Genomic DNA, 8,879 nt, shown 5'->3' with positions numbered 1-8,879 from the left:
CCGGGAGCCCCCGCTCAGTGCCTGTCCTTGATCTGTGCCCACGGGGGTCCCAGCCCAGAGGGGCCTGTGAGGCGGGTGGGGAGGGAGGGAGAGTGGGGCGGGAAGGTGCCATCCTGCTGAGGGCCAGCACTGGGCCCAGGGCAGGGCCATCCCTGGGGACAGGGGCACTGGGGCAGCTGTGTGCCAGGGCCAGCCCAGTGTGGAGCCAGAGCCCTGCTGGGCTGCCAGTGCCTGGCCCCCCCTGCCTGGGCCAGCTCAGCAGAGCGGGGCCCGGCTGATGCGGGAGGACACGGTGTGCCCAGCTGGGACAGGGGCAGGGCCAGCAAAGGGCATCTGCCCCTCTGGGCTCTGCTCGGGGCAGGCGTGGCTGGGCCTGCACCACTTGGGGGCTGCAGTGCCCGCAAATGGGCTGGAGCCGGGCACTGCCACCACCCCAGCACTTCCCTGGGCCCAGCCCTTGTGTGCCAGGGCCAGCATTGCCCAGTGCTCCCCAGTGCCTGCCCAGACTGGAGATCCCAGTCACCAATGGGTTGTGCCCATTGCCCGTCAGCCCCTTTATCTCCCAGCTTCCTGTTTCCATGTGACATCACATCCTTCATATCCTTCCTGTGACATCACATCCTCCTCTGTGACATTACATCCTCCCCGTGACATCAAATCCTTTCTCTGACATCACATCCTTCACATCCTTCTTGTGACACCACATCCTCTCTCTGACATCCCACCCTCCTCTGGGACATCCCATCCTTCTTTGCCACATCACGTCCTCCTCTGTGACATCACAGCCTTCCTCTGACATCACATCCTCCTCTGTCATCTCATCCTCCTCTGTGTCATCTCATCCTCCTCTGTGACATCATATAGAGGATTGGTTAGAAATGCGAGGACATATGAACATGGCTAAGGCTATGGATGAGCTGCTAAAGTACAAGACGCAGTCTGACTAGGCCCATGAGAAAGTTTGAGATAGCAGGGCCGTGAGAAAGCAGCATCGTCCTTGGGTATTCTAAATTGAGCTCAAAAACAGGAGCTAGGCATTTGCAAAACAAAGACACTTAACGAGCCACCTGTGTAAACAATAGAAGGCAGTTGAGATGATATCACCACCTAACTGGGCACCAATAATGAGCCTAATTTCTGTAATATTCATGAACCTATTATAGAGTGTATATTAAGCTGTTGTCAATCTACAATAAACGAAGTTCCTGGATTCTCACATTGAGGTGTCTAGAGCTTTCCGTCGTGACATATTTTGGCGCCCATGTGCAGGGACTAGAGGGGGTCCCTAGGAGGTCAAGTCGGATCTTCTGGGTCGGAGTCAAGTCGGACTCCTGAGAGCCAAGTCGGGTTCTCGAGCCGCGGTCGGACGTAGGAGTTTCGGTCGGTCTTGCCGTGCAGCACAAGAAGGCGAAAGGGTCGAGCGAAAAAGAGCTCAACTTGCCGCCGCCGGACGCCTCCCTTCCGGGGATTTCGGACGGCGAAAGAGTTATGTTCCGCGCTCCTAGCAACGAAATAGTTGGACCCAGCGCCCGGGACGACTCCTGAAGAAGGGGGCCCGCCGACAAAGCCGCAAAGTCTCGTGGAAAGGGCTGCACAAAGCGTAGTAACACGTTTTTTAGGTAATGGAGTGACAGGCGGCACTATCATTGCTCCAATGCTTTTTAGAAAAGCGGGGAGTTAAAGGGTTAGATTTAAAAAAGGATTTACCGGAATTGCTTAAGGTGGGGTTTGCGAAAGGGTGTTTTGTGGACCCCAATACGGTCTTTGATGCAGGTGAATGGAAATGGTACGGGGACAAGTTGTGGGACGATTTATTGAATGATGATAAAGTAGCTAAAAAGTTAGGCAAGCAGTGGCAGGCTGTTTCTAATGCTTTACAGCAACATAAAGCTGAACAGCAGGCTGCTCGAGCCACTGCGCAGCGTTTGGGAGACATTGGCAATCCTTTCGCGGCTGAGTCTCCGTGCCCGTTGCCTCCCTCGACTAATGTTGTACCTATCCCGCCTGAACCCCAAGAGCAGGCTCTTATTACTCCCACTGCCCCTTCCCTAGAGTTCCCTAGCCCGTCCCCTGAGTCCCAGCAGACCTCGTCCACCGGGGCTGCGTCACTCCCCTCACCCGATACATCGAGTACTGTCGCGGCAGAGCGGCGAAAGCTCTGGCAAGGCATTGCCGCAGACGCTTTGCAAGCGGGAGATAATGAAGCGGCAGAAACTTTAACTAATGCCTTTCCGGTAGTTTATGCTCCGGCAGCAGGGGGTGGAATGGTAGCGACTATCACTGCCCTTGATTGGAAACTGTTGTCGCAATTGCGTGCTACCGTTAATGAGAGTGGAATCCAGGGTGAGCCTACCCGGCAAATGTTAAATTATATTTGGGGTAGCAACTTGCTCTTACCAGCAGATATTAAAAGCATTATGAAGTTGGTTCTTTCACAGCACCAGCAAATGCTACATAATGCGCACTGGCAGGTGTTTTGCCAGGAGGCCGTAGCGGTTCAGAGACAGGCAGCTGACCCTTTGCACGGGGTTACGCTAGATGAATTAATGGGCTTCGGACCGTACCTCAGGATAGAGGCACAAGCGTTATTAGGGCCGGATAAGATCAGGGAGTCTATGCGCCTAGCCCGTCTCGCTCTAGATAAGATCAAAGCTCCAGGGGGAATTCCGTCATATATGGGGATCAAGCAGGGAAGAGAGGAGCCTTTTGGATCCTTTGTAGATCGGGTTGCTAATGCCATCCAGTCAGCGGGGGTTCCTGAATATATGTACGGCGCTTTGCTAAAGCAGTGTGCGCTGCAGAACTGTAATTCTACAGCTCGCAATGTCATTGTTACGCTCCCGGGTAATTGGTCAATTGAGGAGCTATTAGAGCGAATGGCGCAAATACACCAGGGGCCTAATGCTATGTTAGTGAACGCGGTTAAAGAGCTAGTTGAAAGCTTAAAGGAGCAGGCGAAGGCTACTAGCTCTCAGGTTTTAGCCGCGCTTGCGCCCTTACAAGCTCCGACCGGAGCCACGCAAGGAAGCAGACCAACAAAAAGACGCTGTTTTCGGTGTGGAGCATACGGACACATACGAAGAGAGTGCCAGTCCGGTCCAGTGTGGTGTTCTCGCTGTCAGCAAAATACGCATGTTCCTGCTGTGTGCTGGCGTGGGTCGGGAAACGGGAAAGCCAGCGCGAAGGGGCCCCGCGCCAAGACACAAGTGATGGCTCCAGCTACTCACAGCTTCCCGGCTCAGACCTCACACTGCATCCCGCAACCAGAGGGAGCCTCGGCCTGGACCTGGCAACCACAATAGACTGCACCCTAATAGACCAGCGTCCTCAGAAAATACCGACAGGAGTGCACGGGCCGGTGTTAATTGACAGCAAACCAGTGGGGGCTTTGTTAATAGGTCGGTCCTCGTCCACAATGGCTGGATTAACTGTTCTAGTGGAACTGATTGATGCCGGTTACACTGGAGAAATATCAATCATGGTAAATACACTATTTCCACCTTTGCATATACCGGCCAGATCTTGTATCGCACAACTGATACCGCTCCCTCAGATCGCTCCTGAACCATCGGATAAGCCCGAACAAGGAGATCAGGGCTTCAGATCTACTGGTGCATCGGCTCTGCTAACAGTAGATTTGGCCAGACGACCACGAAAAGCTATCCAGCTCCAATGGAACTCACAAACTGCACATTTAATTGCTCTTTTGGATTCGGGAGCTGACGTCAGCATTGTTGCAGCTCGCAAGTGGCCCACATCGTGGCCCTTGGTAAACTCCGGAGCAACAGTTGCAGGAGTGGGTGGTCTGACTCTGGCGAAAAGGTCCCCTCCGATAACTATCACGTTGGATGAAATGACTGTAAACTGTACAGTGTCTGTTCTCCCCCTACCCGATGGAGTACAAGCATTGATAGGGAGAGACATTCTCGCTCAGATGGGGATGGTTCTGACCAACGAAACAAGATCCCCTTTAGCATGACGGCCATTGCCTGGACTTTCCCAATCCCGCTCCAATGGAAGACAGAAACGCCAGTGTGGGTAGAGCAATGGCCCTTAAAAAGGGAAAGTCTTTTACAGGCACATGCGTTGGTGTCAGAGCAGTTGCAACAGGGACATTTGCGTTTATCAACTAGCCCATGGAATACTCCTATTTTTGTGATCAGGAAGAAGTCTGGGAAATACAGGCTGTTACATGATTTACGTGCAGTAAATGCCCAGATGCATACGATGGGGGCATTACAACCAGGACTGCCAAATCCAGCCATGATCCCACAAAATTGGTTCCTGTTAATACTCGATCTTAAAGACTGCTTCTTCACTATTGCATTACATGAGCAGGATCGTCAGCGTTTTGCATTCACTGTTCCTGCTATAAACAAAGAAGGACCAGCGCAACGTTGTGAGTGGACTGTGTTGCCTCAGGGAATGAAGAATTCTCCCACTCTTTGTCAGCTCTACGTGGATGCTGCATTACAGCCAATCAGAAGATCATGGCCCTCGACAGTAATTTACCACTACGTAGACGACTTATTGTTCGCCCAGCCGACTAAGTTTACAAAAGATCAAAACCAGCAACCGGTTAATCAGTTGCAGCAGCAAGGCTTAGTCATAGCCACTGAGAAAATTCAAGAATCCAGTCCCTGGCATTATTTAGGCTGGCAAATCACAGACTCTGTCATTCAACCTCAGAAGTTGTCTATCAATATCGAGATTGCCACCTTGCATGATGCTCAAAGACTCTTAGGAGACTTACAGTGGCTGCGTCCAGTAGTGGGAATACCTAATGAGTGGCTAGAACCCCTCAGACCGCTATTAAAGGGTACAGACCCTTCAACAGCAGTAACTGTCACCCCGGAACAGCGAAACCTCTTACATCAGATTGCGGCCAGTATTGCTGATCATGTCACACACCGACGGATAGAGGGTGTACCTGTCAATCTTACTATCTTGGCAGGAGAAAAGCATTTTATGGGAGCCCTCACGCAGCAAAAAATAAAAACGGGGGACAATCAAAAGCGGCTTGCAACATCAACTAAAGGGCAACAAATTGTGTTAGAATGGCTGACAACGTCTTTGCATCCACGCAGAACAGTCCAGGAAAGGATTCGGACTTTATCAGAGCTCATTAAAAAAGGCAGAAACCGGATTGTGCAAGCGACCGGGTCAGAACCACATGAGATACAAGTGCCAATAAGACAGGAGGACTTGGATTGGTATTTAGTCCATTCTCCTGAGCTGCAAGGAGCACTACTAGTGTCAGATGCCATCATTAACATCCGTCCTTTGCAGTCACCGACGCTAGCCTGGATGGCTAACCAGGCGTGGCTGCAAGTTCCAAAGCGATCTGCGACACCACTTCAGAATGCAATCACCGTATTCACTGACGCTGGAAAAAGATCGCAGCGTGCCGTAGCCACCTGGAGGCACGAAGGGCGATGGCATCAACACTTCTTGAACGCTCACTTAAAGGACTCTTTACAAACATTAGAGCTTGCAGCTGTTGTGTGGGCATTATCTCACTGGTTAGATCAAACACTTAATGTGGTTACAGACTCGATGTATGTTGCAGGAGTAGCTAATTGAATCGAAGATGCCAGCATTAGAGAAGTTAAGAATGCCAGACTCATGCAACTATTACAGCAGCTTCACAAAGCAATTGCTTACCGGTCAGCCAGATATGCTGTGTTGCATATCAGGAGTCATCAATGGAATATAGGGCTGGGAGAAGGAAATGCTAGAGCAGATCGTCTAGTGTCAACAGTGACAAAAGCTCCTATATCTCCTTTCCTGAGAGCACGTGAGGCTCATGCTGTATATCATCAAAATGCAAGAGGTCTCAGTCACTCATATGGACTGTCAGTTGAAGATGCCAGAGCAATAGTGAAAGCATGCCCTATTTGCAGTCAGCAAAATAAAGGAGTAGGCCTCGGAGTGGGAGTTAATCCCAAAGGACTAAAAACTAATGAGTTGTGGCAAATGGATGTCACACATGTTCCTGCTTTTGGTCGACTGAAATACATGCATGTGTCAATTGACACCTACAGTCACTTCGTATGGGCTACGCTGCAGCCAGGGGAAAAGGTCCAAGATGTGAAGCGTCATCTGACAGATTGCTTTGCTGTCATGGGAGTCCCTAAAACGTTAAAAACAGATAACGGACCTGCCTATGTTAGCAGGATTCTGGGACAATTCTTGCAGCAGTGGGACATAAAGCATGTTACGGGCATAGCTCATTCACCTACTGGACAAGCTATAGTAGAGCGAATGAATGGAACAATTAAAAGCTACCTTGAGAAATACAAAGACATCAGGGATGCCCGAGAGAGAGTTAGCAAAACTCTTTTTGTCCTTAACCATTTGTGTATTTTCGGAGATGATTCAGTACCTCCTATCGTCAAACATAATCAGAAAGAGCAGGTGTCAAAAGGGCCACCCATGAAGGTTCATTATCGGAATCCTAAAACTGGGATGTGGGAAGGTCCAGCAGAAGTCATCTTTATAGGCAGAGGCTACTTCTGTGTGTCTACTTCTACAGGTACCCTGTGGGTTCCCAGTCGTTGGGTCAAACCAGCGATTGAGAGCCCTGGAGAACGAGGAGGAGAGACACCTGCGGTGCCTGCAGCCTCACCTGACCTTACACCACCACTTCCAGCCTCTTCAACACCTGATTCCCCTGCACCTGCTGAAGAGGGAGACACTGGAACAGCATCTGAATTAACTGAGTAACTGTACACAAAGGAACTGCAAGACTTACGTGCCCGAACTTGATTTACTGTTTTTGTGCATTAGTATAGCAAAGATGTTAGGATTTCTGTCTATTTCATTGTACGGCTATGTAAAAGGTTTTCTTCTTTTCACGGGTATGATTGCCAATGTTGAGGCTCTTCACACCATTGACCCTCGGAAAAATATATGGGTCACCTGGGCAAATCAAACAGGACAATCATCCTTTTGCTTGTCCTTGGCATCTGCCTCAGATCCTTTTCGTACTTGCTTATTTGGTATGCCTTTTAACTCGGTATATAAGTTAAACTCACTATTTGCTGGTTGGGTTTCATCATCGTGTGGGAATGAAATAATTATCTCTAATACATCTGCGTGCCTTATAAAAGCTCTCAATACCTCTTTACCCCAGAGTCCCCAAGAGTTAGACTTAATGGGATCATTGTCTGTACGTAATACAAGTGATAATGGGACTCAAACTTGCTTTATGCTGGGAACATTTCATTCTGGGTTAAGTGCACATCAAAGCCATGATTTGTCTAGATGGACTAATGTCACTTCACGTACCCCAGGGTTTAATTATAAAAATGTAGGAGACTATTGTGGCACTAACAATACTAACAACCAGGGCCTTGGGGCATATGGAGCTGAAGTCAAACCTTCCTCACCAGGTATTTGGGTTAACAACACTGCACGTGCCTTACCACTAGGTGTATTTCTTATTTGTGGTGACAGAGCTTGGCCTGGCATTCCTGTACGTGCCTTCGGAGGGCCCTGCTATATAGGGTCACTTACGCTGTTATCCCCATCCTTTTTACAGCTTTTTAATCTAACTTCATCACGCAGACAAAAGAGGAGCCTAAACCAACTTTCCTCAGATTGTGATGACAAAGTAGAGCTATGGGGTAAAACAGCTACTGTCTTTGGATCTATTGTCCCAGGTGTAGGCACGGCACAGGCATTAACATCCATTCGCAAACTTGCATGCTGGGCTGTAAAACAATCAAATGTCACCACCCGAGTAATAGCAGAACTTGCACAAGACATTGGTAGTTTACGTCATGCCGTCCTACAAAATCGAGCTGCTATTGATTTTCTGTTGTTAGCACAAGGCCATGGTTGTAAGGACTTTGATGGTATGTGCTGTTTTAATCTTTCAGATCACAGTAACTCCATACATAAACAACTACAATGGTTAACAGATCATACAAAGAAAGTGACAGTAGCAACTAGTCCTATAGACTCATGGCTTCAATCTATCTTTGGTTCTATATCTGAATGGGCTCTAAGTTATATTAAAGAAGGCCTACGGTGGATATTGACAGTTATTGTAATCGTAGTAGTAGCTCGTGTTGCCTTTTCTTGTATTACTAGACATGTAAATACTACGACAAAGAAAGCATTCTTGGCCCAAAATAAAAACGGGGGAATTATAGAGGATTGGTTAGAAATGCGAGGACATATGAACATGGCTAAGGCTATGGATGAGCTGCTAAAGTACAAGACGCAGTCTGACTAGGCCCATGAGAAAGTTTGAGATAGCAGGGCCGTGAGAAAGCAGCATCGTCCTTGGGTATTCTAAATTGAGCTCAAAAACAGGAGCTAGGCATTTGCAAAACAAAGACACTTAACGAGCCACCTGTGTAAACAATAGAAGGCAGCTGAGATGATATCACCACCTAACTGGGCACCAATAATGAGCCTAATTTCTGTAATATTCATGAACCTATTATAGAGTGTATATTAAGCTGTTGTCAATCTACAATAAACGAAGTTCCTGGATTCTCACATTGAGGTGTCTAGAGCTTTCCGTCGCGACAACATCACATCCTTCCTTTGACATCAGATCCTCGTTTCTGAACTCACATCCTTCCTGTCCATTTTATCCTCCCCTGTGACGTACTGTCCTCCCAGTGACATCACGTCCTTCTCTGTGATATCACGTCCTTCTATTTGACATCACATCCTACCTGTAACATCACATCCTCCATTATGACATCACATTCTTCATGTCTCCCTGAGACATCACATCCTCCTCTGTGACATCACATCTTTCACATCCTCCTCTATGACCTCACATCCTCCTTTGTGACATCACATCCTTCACAACCTTCCTGTGACATCATATCCTCCTCTGTGACATCACATCCTTCCTG

General features: G+C 48.6%; 1 long non-coding RNA gene across 1 annotated transcript; it reads left to right on the top strand.

The window, feature by feature from the left end:
- Positions 1 to 854: 854 nt before the first annotated feature.
- On the top strand, positions 855 to 8,511 carry LOC135405901 (uncharacterized). The gene is made up of 2 exons (XR_010426086.1): positions 855 to 1,603; positions 6,536 to 8,511. It is a non-coding gene; the product is annotated as an uncharacterized LOC135405901 (long non-coding RNA).
- The last annotated feature ends 368 nt before the right edge of the window (positions 8,512 to 8,879 follow it).

Source organism: Pseudopipra pipra, chromosome W, assembly GCF_036250125.1.
Source record: "Pseudopipra pipra isolate bDixPip1 chromosome W, bDixPip1.hap1, whole genome shotgun sequence".
Taxonomy (NCBI): domain Eukaryota; kingdom Metazoa; phylum Chordata; class Aves; order Passeriformes; family Pipridae; genus Pseudopipra; species Pseudopipra pipra.
Note: the sequence above shows the minus strand (reverse complement) of the source record. Positions and strands in the feature narration are given on the sequence as shown.